General features: G+C 34.9%; 1 protein-coding gene across 5 annotated transcripts in view; it reads right to left on the reverse strand.

Moving 5' to 3' along the window:
- The window catches only part of PURA (purine rich element binding protein A), an 81,873-nt gene that overhangs the window by 59,340 nt on the left and 8,776 nt on the right, over positions 1-13,757 (reverse strand). For 4 of the 5 annotated variants that reach the window (XM_070570694.1, XM_070570692.1, XM_070570693.1 and 1 more), the window contains exon 2: positions 10,420-13,757. This exon is cut by the window's right edge and continues 2,045 nt beyond it. The exons of the other annotated variant lie outside the window; for it this stretch is intronic. The gene's annotated coding sequence lies outside the window, so the exon portion shown is untranslated. Of the gene's footprint in view, positions 1-10,419 lie in introns of those variants that run through there. 5 annotated transcript variants of the gene reach the window in all.

A 13,757-nucleotide genomic window follows, 5' to 3' on the forward strand; every position in this document is an offset into this window, starting at 1 on the left:
TGGGATTCACCCAGGGAAGCTTGGAACTGTGATACTGTTAACTTATGATATTTCTATGTCCATGCATCAGTTTTTAGAATATAATCACTGTCATACACATTTAAATAATACTGAAAATTTTTCCATAGTGTGATTTTTGCAGGAATCTCGTTCCTGCAACTACTTGTTCCAAGCCTTCTCATAATCCAGCCTAAAGGTAAGTGAAAGCATCACAAAGATAAAATGAGGAGAAAGCCACAAATAAAACTTCCAACTCCACTTCTAAAAGTTGAGGAAAATACCATACACCTAAGGCCTCTGCCGGTTTTTGAGTTAGAGACCAAAACTGGGATGGTTCTTTTTGGTCAGATAATCTAATCTTTTATGAGAGGGTCTTATTAACACTATTCTGAAGGCTCACTCCTGTGCCACATTTTAATTGGTAACTGCATTCACTGTCTACCACTCCATTCACTAGAAAAGCACTTTTGAAAGGATCTTATTTTCAAGCACAACCTCTATTTTCTGCAGAGGATTCTCTTTATCTTTTGTCATGTACTCTTTTGTAACCCTTCCATTACCCCAAACCAACTTCAAATTTAAAATGACAGAAAGCAAAAGAACCTTCGATGGGAAACAGGCATGATCTACGGGAAAAGTTTCTCTTCCTCTTCAATTGTGATGGCTAGGTTAACCGTCATACCATCAGAGAATTTTTAACACTGACTCAAGAAGCAAGATAGGGAAGCCATTCACATAAAATCTTTAAAAATAAACAAATTGTTTTAAAATAAAATAGAAAATAGAGTTTTCCAGTGTGAAAGAGCACACTGAATACTTGCAGGCAATTAATGAACAGGCAAATATACCTGCTTCTGAGTCCTAAAAATGGTTTCCATCTATAAAAAAAAAAATCCAAGAGCAACCAGATCCGCCCCCCACAACCAAAGGCATTGAAACAAAAGACTGATCTGTTTATATAGTCACATGAAAAATAAACATCTTTATTTTTTTGCCTACTTTATTTCATTTTTTTCAAATAAAATTTAAATCTGTACAAAGTATACTGTTACAGTATATATTTTGTAAGAATCAATGCCTAAAAGAATCACAATACTTCAATAAGCAGTACAGCAGACCTCGCTAGTTTCAGCTTTGATATTGAACAAACTCAAGCCGGCTGATGCACAACACATTTGCTTGGTTTCCACATGGTGAGTTCCCAGCACTGAGATGGGAGAACATGACAGCAAGTATGGTTATATTACAGCCCGACACACTGCGCTTCTTCATGTGATAATAACTGCACAGATTTAATACAGAATGCTCAAATTTACTTTTTAAATTGCATTTGCTTACTTCTTAGTTGGCAAAATTCAGCACTCTTAATGGGGTCCCCAAACAGTGCAAATTAATGATATTCTACTGTATAATTGGCACATCTCCAATAAGGATTAACTTGTAAACTCAAAGAATATCACAACTTTGTCCTAAATTTTAACTAATATCCATCTGGTCCATTTAACCAAAGTTATTTTGGAAAGATATTAAAGAACAATTCTATTTCTGAAAGGATATTGTTTTGACCATTCTTTAGAGAAGATAAATTTTTAAATTGTCATTAAAATGTTTTACTATAAAAATTTTACAAACAATTAGAAATTTCAAGATTATGATTCACAGCAGACAAATACAAACTGTTTATATTCCAACAATACCTACTCTTAGACTTTCAAACAGAGCACAACCATGTCAGCTGTGTTAACTAAAATTCTGAACAGTGTACTAAATTTATAAGTGGTGCTGGGTCTAGCAAGTGTAAATACACAGTATATTTTAATGAAAAGAATTGTCTTCTTTATACTTTATTTGTTTTCCCATAAGGAAACATTAATGTTTACATTCTTTAATAAAGTTAATCTTACATCAGAATATAACTTAATACTGTCAGCAACAGGGACCACACACAGTAAATAAGAAGCACATTTAAAATAAGTCTGAATTCACATAGATTAACATTTGTTGGTTAATAAAATATCGACAGTATTACAATCTTACAATATTTACAGTAAGAAAAATCTAGAGTAATATATACCTTTCACAGCAGGATTCCTTTTTTTTAAATTATTATTTCTTCCAGTTTGGGATTGTGTATACACAAAAAGCTCAAATAAAGCAACTCTGCAATATAATCTTAAAATAATGGCTACTGAGGGAAATTCTATCACAACCATTGAAAATAATGGTGACTTTTCACGGAGTCTGTGGCATCTGAGAACCCAGTTAATTAACCAAAGTCTTGCTCAAACCAGCCTCAGTTACCCAGATTAAAGCTGCAGAACTCCGGCCTTCCCTGACTGCTGAAAACCCAACAGATTTTCTCAACATGCTATAAGAAAAGAGGGAAAATAGGTTTCAGCTCACACCTCATGGCTGGAAGCCTCTGGCCAGTGCACATTCCCCAACTTATGCTAAAAGAGGGCCAATTTCATCCCCAAAGCATCACAAGAGTTTACTCTCCAACTATACAGCACTTTGACATAGAATTCACTCATTCACCAACTCTTGTACATTAGGACAAGGCATGAATTTGGCCCATATAATACACACCAGCATCTTAGAGACTTGGGACCAGGGCAAAGAAACAGACTAGTGCAGTTTGCACTGAGATCAACAGGGAAAATGGGAAGCGATGCACATTTCCAATTAGAATGGCAAGAAGAAGACCCACATCCCTAAAGTGGAATTTGGCCAGGGCATCAGAGTTAGCACCCCCTCTCTGAGTACCACAAGCGATTAGGATGTGTGCTCTTGGGCCTCCTCCAAGAGAGAGCATCTACAGTAAGTAACACCATGTGGGACATTAGTTCAGTGATGACTCCCAAGAAAGCAGATACAACTTGAATCTGGGGCTGTCCACAGCACCTGAGGTCACTCATCTGAGCTGTGACCTGTCCCAACCCTGCTTACTTTAAGAGATCTGATGGGCACAGAGCACTCAGGCATACAGCTGCTGGCTACTTTGGACTCTAGATCTCACAGGTAATCAACAGGTATCTGGGATTGAATTAGCAAACTGTACCATAGCTCCTTAAACAGACACTGTCAGGTGTGAAATCATGTGAAGCATGAATCTTCACTGTCAGGTCAGAAATCAAAGTGGGAGTCTTCCCACATCAGCCAAGGTTATTAGGTTAAAACCTTAAAGGAGTTGAACAGTTTTTCATGTTGGAAGTGATTAGTTTACTTATTTCAGTCAAGCTGGATTGGCAAATCAGAATGATCTATTTAGTTAGCTTTGTTTTTTTGATTCCTATATATGTGTTAACCCAAAGCTGTTGTATTTGGGCTAAATACACTGACAGAGAAAATTCAAACAACAAAAGTTTTCAGCAAACTTCTGTGGCATTTTCTTTTTGGAAGTCACTGCAAGATCTAAAGGTATTTCTACCTAACAAAGTCTGTTTAAGTGTTTAATGTTATTTCCTTTTTGGTCCTATACAGAATGCTATGACTTCTATATAGGTCTGAATGCTGCTCCATGTAGATTCCTTCTGTATATCTAAAAATATATACTTTTCAGTAGTTCAATACATGGTTAATCTTCCCACAGAGGAAGATTTTTGTAATCACATGTTGCAAAGTAGAAAAACATCTCCTTTCTAAGAAAGGAAATATACTTTCCTATTGTACACTTTTGAATAAGCCCAAAGGCATGCACTAAAAATCATTATTAAAACTAATACATGCACTAAAATGGTGTAGAGTTAGACTTAAAGTGCTGCTTCTCAATTTTTAAATTTGGAGAAGACATTTTGTCAGTTGTTGACTCAGGGATCCCCCCACCCCACCCACCCCACTCCATGGCATCAAGAAAGAAAAGTAAAAAGTATGCATAAATCTGTAAACTATGCTTTACATGGGGGAAAGGACAGATATATCAACTGGATTCCCAGTTTTAAATAAAACCAATATTTACTGGTAAAAATTGTCAAAGCTAATACATCCAAACAAATGTTACTAGTAAATAATGTTCTACATAGAGAATAATTTACTTTGGTTTTATGTACCTTCTCAAAAATAATACTGGTGTCCCATACATCACCAAACTGATGTGTTCCAGCAAAGGTGTAAGGCAAATTTTTTTGTTTTCCTAGTGACATCTTGTTTCCCAATAGACAAGACTAAAATCTTTTGGTGAGGAAGGGGTTAAGATAATGGCTAACCCCTTGGCATCCTGAGCATTGTGGTTTATCAAATTCTACCCTGCTAGAAGCTGTCAGGTACCCTGACTCCTGCCTTGAACCAGGAATGGCTCCCATGTCTAGAGATGCCCTGACTCCTTATAAATAGCTCTCAGAACTTTGCTTCTTTTTCCTTTTGTCTGGATGTTATAATGTCTAACAAAGCTGGTTGCAATGTCATATTTTGCTAGTAGGGGCCACCATCTAACAATAATTCCAATCTGAAATGTTTTATGCCAATAGTTAGTTCCTAATTTTATCAAGGAATTGCATTAAAGTTTTCTCTATAGGGTTTGTTTAGAGCAGAGATCCTTAACTTGGGTTTCAGAAGATGCATGATGCCCCTGAGGTTGTATGTAAAATTATCTGTGTATGTGCATTTTTTTTCTGGGGAGAGGGTCCATCACTTTCATCAGATTATCAAAGGTATCTGTGACCCCAAAAGGGGTTACAGGGACTTAGAAGGATACCCGTAATTTATTTTATAGCAGGATTGGAAAATGGGGGCAGAAAACTAAAAATGGCCTTGAAAAAAAAGGGCCAAATTGCTGATCTTTTCCCTTTATTCACATTTGGGAAATAAGTGCTTCAGACTAGGAAAAATAATTAATTAAGCTGATTAAACTCCATTAAAAAATAATCAAAGCCACTTTCTAAAATTTTTTCATTTTCCATATATGGTAAACTTAGTCTCCAAGAAAAGGTTTAGAGACTGAATTTTTCTCTTTTCCCAAAGGAAATTCATAGATATAATTCTGATCATTATCCACATTTAAAGATTTGACAACATAAAACTTAAGACAACTCTAATGATGTAAGCCTTTATGATTTTGAGTAAAGGATTATCTAGAGTCAGATACAAATCTGTCAACCTTCATTTCCCAAAATTGGTCCATATTTAGACAACTACCGGGCACAATTCCACTAGATAAACCCAAAACCCGAACAACGAAAGTTTAACTTTCTACCCAAATTAAAAACAAAGCCAAAATGTTCCACAATAGAGTCTGGCCACAAACATTCACGCCGTGTCATAGAAGACTTTCTCATTTCAAACACATCACTGAATTTTAAACAGAATATGCAAACATAAGAGCCAAAATGACTAGCAAAACATGCTGAGAAGAACATGTCAAGAATTAAAACACCACCTCCCCATCTAGAAACACACTCAGGCATTCCAAAAATAAACTAGACCTGAAGAGAGGCCTCTCACTTGTTGGTTTTAAGTATGAAGCGCCTAAAAGGCTATGGGAAAGGGAATATAAAATGAAATAATTAAAAAACTTACAAAAAATAATTTTAGCCAAAACACATCTCTGTTCTATTGACAAAACTGTCAACCTTTATTTTCTTTTTTTTTTTTTTTTTTGCGGTTCTGAACACTAACTGTGTTGTACAATCTCACTAAGATAAAAAATATGTTCACAGGTACACTTTTTGTTCTCCTATTCTTTCTAGAGTACATCTTGAGGTTGTAAGAATGCCTCTAGTTAAAATAAAGTCTCTTATCCCTTGCCACCCTCCCCACCTCAAAAAGTGAGTCAACCTTAAATTCCAAAAAGGAATATCATTTAATATAATTATTCCAATACTAGTTATATCACATAGACCATGAGGAAACTCTATGAGCACTATGCACTATGGAAAACTACATGAAAGAGGGAGCTGCCACTTGCCACCCACTTCTCTTCCAGCTTTTTAAGCCAATACCCAGCTAGACTCAAATCTCATTGACTTCAGTGAAAACAAATCAACAGTCCAAAACCAGGCCATGTCAGGCTGGAAGTTGGATCTCAAAGACATCATTATATATATATATAGTGTGTGTGTGTGTGTGTGTGCGTGTGTGTGTGTGTGTGTGTGTGTATTTTTTCTTATCCTAAGCTTTCACTTCATCTATTCAAATAGTTTAATAAAGCTCACATTTACAAAGGATTTTCTTGGCAAATAAAGGCCCATATTAAACATTTTATCAAAACAAACTTTTGTCCTACATAGCTAACACTAAGAAATATTTTCTCGGACTTATAAAGCATATTTAATTGCATATAAGTTTTGCTTTGGGTGGGATATTGAAAACACAATTCTGTAAGAAATTAGAAAAGACTAGAAACAAAAGTGAAAGTGACTAGTCTTAACTTTCAAAAAATCAAGTGCAAAGATAAATAGTGCAAATAATGAAAACTGGAAAATTTTATAGGCAATTTTACATAGTCTTTCCTGCTTTTGCACTTTACATATTGACAACGTTATAAACCCTAACAACTGTATGCAGCATGGAAATGGGCTATCATTTATCTCCATTGACTAGACTCAAGGAAGTCTTTCAAAGACTTGTCTCACAGTCATTTAAATCACTGGTTCTTGACACAGGTTTGGGAATTCACTTCTTTTAAAACAGTTCCTAAGGGGAGGAGGGGCTCTTTAAGAAGGTTCTGCACTGACATAAACAAGTTATAGTACAGCAACTGTATTATCATTTAAAATCAGATACACAATAAAATGTGAAAATCATACTAAGTGCCAACTCTACAAAATGTTATAATAAAAATAATTCTGCTATTGTTAATGAACTCGACATTTGTTTAAAAAAATTACCTTCAAATACAAAATCAGAACCTCTTTTTAAACTATCTTTAAGGAGATTTTATCACTAATGTATACAGATTTGGGTAGAATGACACATGATAGTAATCTGTCAAAGTCACTGAGAATACGTCCATACTAAACCAGAAAACAGAGTAAATCCAAATATACTTGAATTATGTAGCTTTAAACAGAAATATTATAGCAATTCTTTATCTTAAATAATTTAAAATACTCCTGGGATACTGGAAACAGAAATCTGAACACCATCAGTTCACCCTACAAAGGACATAAGAACTTCCAAGATGTACCAAATTATATTATTAACATCTGCCACCAGTGAATTTTGGGAATTCCATAATTTTAAGAGAACAGAGAAAGCGGGGAAAACAAACAGAAATTTAAGTTTGGGGAGGTATGTTGTCTAATTTCAGAAATATAGTAGTATTGAGGGTATCATAAGGTCCACAATGATAAATGGTTGCTACGATTGTAAATGTAAAAGAAATAGAAAAGATACCTAAATTGCAATGTAGTGTTTTCACTTGGTTTATAATCCTCTTCTAAGAAATTCATGTGGACCAAAGGCTCAAGGTTCTGTAAAAGCGAGGCATAATATGGATCTTTGCGGACTGCAAAATCAAATTATTTGATCTAAGGACGATTTTGAAAAGTAAAGGGAAACTACACGGTAACACATGCCCAGGAGAATAGACAGTCTGTATGATAAATATGTCTGATAGTTTAAAAATGATAACTGTGAAAGAGTTTAAAGCGTTCTCTTTTTTCCTTCAAAGTAGTAAGTCCCCAGCACCAACTTGCCTTGACCAGAAAAGTTGCCATTCCATAATTGTGCTACTTAATTTGTCCAGAAAAGCAAACACCCTACATCTGAAAACAGATTTGTATAATGGATCATTATTATAACATCTAGCTACAGACCAACAGCTTTCTCATAACCAAGAAGGGACCCATTTTCTCTGGCTTTACTGAAACTTCCTCAGTGAAGATAAACGTCATTGTCTTCAGCAAACAACTCTCATTTAAGATTCCACCTTAGCATCTTTCCCTACCTCCAATAAAAACTTCTCCAACTTTACCTCCAAATCATTCCCTTATTTACCTCCCACACTCCCATTCACAAACACATTAAACAGCTCTCCCCTTTCTGCTCTCAAATTTCCAAACTAGTAAGTCTCAGTCCATAGTAACCTACCTAAAGTACACATACTTCTTACTCTCTTCAATTCACAAATTTCTTAACAAAAAATGTCGATGCCCTTCAAACTGCCAACTTCACTACAGGGAAAACGGCAGTCAGAAAAAACTGCCCAATTACCTTATACTACAGAAATCTTTCTGGGATCAGTTAGCCATGTTCTAAGGCAGGAGTCAGCAATTTCTTCACTTTCCTCTTAAGGGGGTTAATTTTGAGTGCCACTGGCAGGCCTATGGCAAGGAGAAGAAGAAAGAAGGAGAGAGAAACAAGGGAAAAGGAGGATGGGAGAAAGAAATGCCAGATGTACACGGTAGGGAGGTAGGTCAAATGCCACCAACAGCTACCTGCACTGGAAATTGCCAATCCACTCTAGCTGAATGGGAATCTGACCCAATCCCAACATGAGGCTAATAATTCATTAGCTGATGGCCATCACTGTTTGAGCCTACTCAAGGTGAATACAAAAAGACATCTGTCCCATAGGTTTGACTGCCACTTCACAATAAGGACATCTTTTCTCAAGTCCTCCTAGGATCCTTCTGTGTTAATCTAGCTTAGACCAAAAGACATGCTAAAAAGAGTATTTACATGTTTCTCAAAATTCTAGAATATAAAGGTTTGGTCCTTGAACTTGGAGGCCTCTTGAACTATTAAAGTACACCCTAAATCAAGAAAATTAAACCCTTCAGTTTAAATTTTTCCCACGAAACGCTACAAAAATAATTACTAATAATCATCAAAATAAAGTATGTATTCATGAAAATGAAAAAGCGTGCGATTCCAAAATGAGTAAAATATTCCTGGTCTGTAAGAAGTAACTTTATTTTACACAGAGGATCACCACCACGTTTCTACCTATCAAACAAGACAATTTTCCACAAAAGCAAAGCACATCAGGAAAAATAAAAAAAAGAAAGAAAATAAATACCAAACGTAATATGGGGACAAAATAAAAATAAATGAACACCTATAAAATTCTTTTTTAAGAAAAATGTTTCTAACAAGTGACCTTTGCCATACTCAACTTTCCTAAAGACATAAATTGCCTAGACCATTCAACATCAAAACTCAGTAGCCAGTTTAGCAGCTGAAAGACGACAACTGTTGGCTTGAAACCAATCATATCTTTCAGTTTTCACCTGGTTGTTCTTGCATCATGAAATTCTACCTGACTCATGCTAGTAGTTTAAATGATCTTCACTTAGCCCATAATAATGAAATTTCTGTTCAAAAAGAGCGTATTAAAATGGCCTAGGCCTTAAATTTATGTTTTGTTTTAGGATCAAATAACTCCTCAAATATTAAAATCAGCTGTTCTTAAAAATATATTGAAAATTCTCTATAGTAATCAATGCTGCTAGGTGAAAATAGTAATAGCAGTGATCACTTCAGTTTTATACTGTACTTCATATAAATTCAGTTAGCTTGCAATGAAAAAAACCAGAAATATAATAATGTATGATTTAAAAAGATAAACTTTAACAGACGACTTTGCACAAATAACTTCAGAGAATTTATTCACTTAAGTAATTCTGATAAATTTTCTTTCCTATTCATTCCACTCTCATGGGGAAGTATATATCTTCCAAATTATTAAGATATTCAAATTTAGGGATAGTCAACTATAAATGTTATACTCAGAGTTATCACCAGTTGTTCCAAACTTAAGTTGCTAAAGATTCCTTTATTTTAGCATCTTTTTACATAGAAAGCAGAATCTCATTCTGATATTGAAAAGACTCTGAATAGGGAAAAAAGTCATTAGATTTGGTATCTCACATTTTATGGGGGGAAAATCTTAAAAGTATGTTCACATGTAAAACAAAATGAATTGTGGAGCTATGAAAGCCACCAGAGCAACAGTTTCAGAAATCCCCATTCTAAAATCATCTGGAAATGTATGCGTGTGTGTGTGTGTGTGTGTGTGTGTGTGTGTATCAGTAACACGAAAAAATGAGTGGGAATATTGAGGCAGAGAGGGTGAACCATGTGTGAGAGAGAAAAATAATCATGCCCATGGTGGGGTCACCATGGCTGGCAGATAACCCAAAATGTCATAAAAGAAAAATGTATTAGTTTAGAAAGTTTTAACAGTGCCAAATACAAAATATTAAAGCACAGAAATAATGAATGAGATAACCCCCACAAACATCAAATTCCATAAGAAAACAGGAAGAAAAAATTTGACATATGCGTCTTTTTTAATATACCAAATCTTAACTGACTTAAAGATTATGTAAAGTGCTTGGGCCATGGTACCCACCCAGATTATTATCAACATACTTATCTTTTCCCCTCCCTTCCACCCAAATTTAGTTCACTTTTCCTGCAGAAAATGTACAGCATTCCTATATTAATAAGAAATGAAAACAGTGAGTACAACTGATATATATCCATTGACTTTTATTACAAATGTACTTGATCACTTGGCTTCAAAAAGTTTAAAATCAATACCCTATTTTCTGTATGCCAGTACAAAGCAAACTGTTTTACAAATTAAATACCTAAAAATTTGACAAAAATATTAAAATTTGATGAAAAACAATTATAAAAATCCTTAATCTCTCTCTCTTCAAAAAAGGAGGCAGTCTTCCCAGTCCTATTATACAATATTAATAATATTCACCATTTTTAGAATAGGTAGCTAAATTATATTCTTCTGTTAGCATACAAAACTCTTAGACTAATAGATTTTATTTGTATATGCTCCAGTTAAGTTTGTAAATGCCATCTGATTGCAATATAATCAACTATCTTTAATTGAGTCCTAATTTACACTTAATAATTTGCATAGTTTAAAAGGGATAAAGGTTATTCTACAACTAATTATCATAGGCTATTACAGTGCTATTTTTCAAGGCAATAAGTATTTGCTCCCAAATGAAATTATCTGTCTTCTTTAGGCAGGGGTTAAAATTACTAGCAGCTTTCTCCATGACCTGAAAAATCAAATTGGGAGTTATCCATCTCTAGATATGAAGACCTAAAAACACATTCATATATTTTCCACTTTGAGTCAAATTTCAACCCCTGCATAGGACAACTAGAAAGTGAGACTTTCAAGGTTTTTTTATTTCCTGTTGGTTTTGGTTTGTACTCTCCATGGCTTTTGAGAAGCTGGAAAAGTTTGTCTTTCCTGACTCGCATTGTCTTTTTTTTCCATTTGGCAAATATTCATCTACCTCCAATCTTTATCTACTGGAGGAAAAGCCAACATGGCTTTTCTTATGGACTTCCTTTGTTGTCAAAGGCATGTATAATGATTTCTACAGTTCTGGTTAGTTAACTTTAGCTCCCTCTGTGGCTGGATGACTGCTGCTTCTAACATCAGCATGATAAATAGGAGGCACAAATAAAAAGTAGCTTAAAAAAAGATTTGGTGATTTAAAAGAAAAAAACGAACAACACCAAACACACACACATATATGGGCATTTCAAATCTGGTGGCTGATCTCTGGATTAAATTACTTGACAGTGTCTCTCATTTTAAAGAACGTCAATATTGCAATGCATTTCAAGTTTTCTTTTATACTTAGGCAATTAACGTAGTTTAACCAAGCTCTTGGACCTTAACTGTAAGACAAAGCAGATCATTAAAATAAGGCATACTTGTCAGGAATTGGGTTTTGTTTGCTTGTTTTTGGCACATTTGATCATACTGTCTTCTATGAATAACACATATGGTCAAATATACCATTTCCTTTTTTGTTTCAGCACAAACAGGGTCTACTAACTAGCAAAATAAAAACAAGGAAAAACTCCAACATAAAACACTGAGATACAGAACCTTGGTAAAGTACCGAGCACCTGGGGGGAAAGGCGGGGAAAGGATGAAACAGGAGAGGGAAGGGAAAGTTGGGAGGGCGCTTGGGGAGGTAAAGTGAGATGCAAAAATGAGCATCTTTACAGTCGCTTAGTCTTTTCTACGATCACCTCTTAAGTCTTAAAAGATTTGCATGTGGATTTCTTTTCAAACCCACTGACCATAAATTAGACACTGGTTTCAAAATCTTAGTAAGATTGTGTTTAACTGTTATAGTGTAAAGACAATTGCACAATGCATGTGCTTCTTGATCCGGTAGGATTCCAAGCAGAATCTGAAGTCTATAGATAAGAAAGGCTTCACTTTAGGTAACTGACCCTAAAGAAAACCTCATGAAAGAACTCGCATCTCAAAGAAAGGACACTTTGCCTAAGTTTGCTGTGTTTTTGTTGACTTGCACTACTTATTGCTGGCTACTACGAAACACTGATCTAGGAGTACTCCAACAACCTGTAGTACAAGGCTTAACTTTAAGAAGCTATAGTAAACAAGAGACAAAATCAAAGCAATTCTCTTTCCTAACTAGTAACAGCACAGATAATGCAGTCTTTTCCATATCACAGTTAAAGTACAGTGAACGAAACAGCTCAACAAACCTTAAGACAAAAAAGTGCAGGTTATTAATGTTTACATGCAGTTGATAAGCATTCCAAATGTCACATTATGCACTGTAAGAGCTCAACTTTACTATATGGAAATAAGAAAAATGCACCTTGGGGGACGGGGGAAAAGCAATTTAATCATTTCCAGTGATTTTGTAAGTAAAGAAACTCCTAACTATTGTACGGTCACCTCATATTTAACATTGTATGAATATTAAAAGCAAACAATTTAATGGGAAAATGCACAGTACAATGGAAATAGCTTGTTATTCAACACGTACAGTAGATCTCAAAAACAAAGACAACACACTCAACCAGGGAGCTTAAAAATATCAAATCAAAACCCAAAGAACCAGCAGAAAAAAAAAAATCCTTCAAAAAGACAACTGTTTACCTTCCTAGGCCAATGCTTTACAATGTGAGAAGCACTGATACCTTCCAGCTCCTACAGGTGGTGTCTTCTACATACAGCAGTTAGATCTATATGGCTGGATTTGCCAAGAAACAATTCCATCCCCAGAACTCTATGTCAGACAAGACCTTTTTTTTTTAACCAAAATACTTTCTACAGAATTCCAAACCAAAATGTACTGTTTAAGGCATCTTTTTTTATAACATTTTCTCTTCACTCAAAGATGATAGTCATGCAGCAGTTTAATGATAAAAATATATTAATATTTTACTATACAGCAGCAAAAAGTTAGTTGTCAATTAAAAGCACACGAACATCTTTAAATGAAAACCTGTGAAAGACTATCGTTACAAACAATTTCAGTTTGGAGGACACCAGCTTGGTAAAGTGCTCTCCTAAGCTTTGCATTTTCATACCCTACACCTTGAATATATGAGTTATAGAACATACTTTTGATAGAAGGCTTGTACACTTGGGGAACACAAATACACTTAGCATATAATGTAGCCAGTAATAACTAGCACCACAGCTACATGGAAATCCTTTACATACACCAACTTGGCTTTCACTTTTAAAATGAAACTCAGAATCCATGGCTCAGTAGGATAACTATAATTGTGTTGCTCTGCTTTTTAACAGGTCTACATAAGTTAATAGCACTGGCAAAAATCAAAGGATAGCTTCAGATCTCTTACAAGTTTAGGAGACAGTGCTAGTGACCACAAATAGACTCACTACCTGATGTCCAAGTACAGGTTCACTGGAAATTGCTGCACGTTAGTTTTTAAAATCTTTCTACACATAATAAAAAAAATATATTATGAACAATACAAGTACATCTCATATACACAATAATGACAAAACACCTACTCAGTCAAAGCAAACAGAT

The sequence above is a fragment of the Equus przewalskii genome, chromosome 13, assembly GCF_037783145.1.
Source record: "Equus przewalskii isolate Varuska chromosome 13, EquPr2, whole genome shotgun sequence".
NCBI classification, from domain to species: domain Eukaryota; kingdom Metazoa; phylum Chordata; class Mammalia; order Perissodactyla; family Equidae; genus Equus; species Equus przewalskii.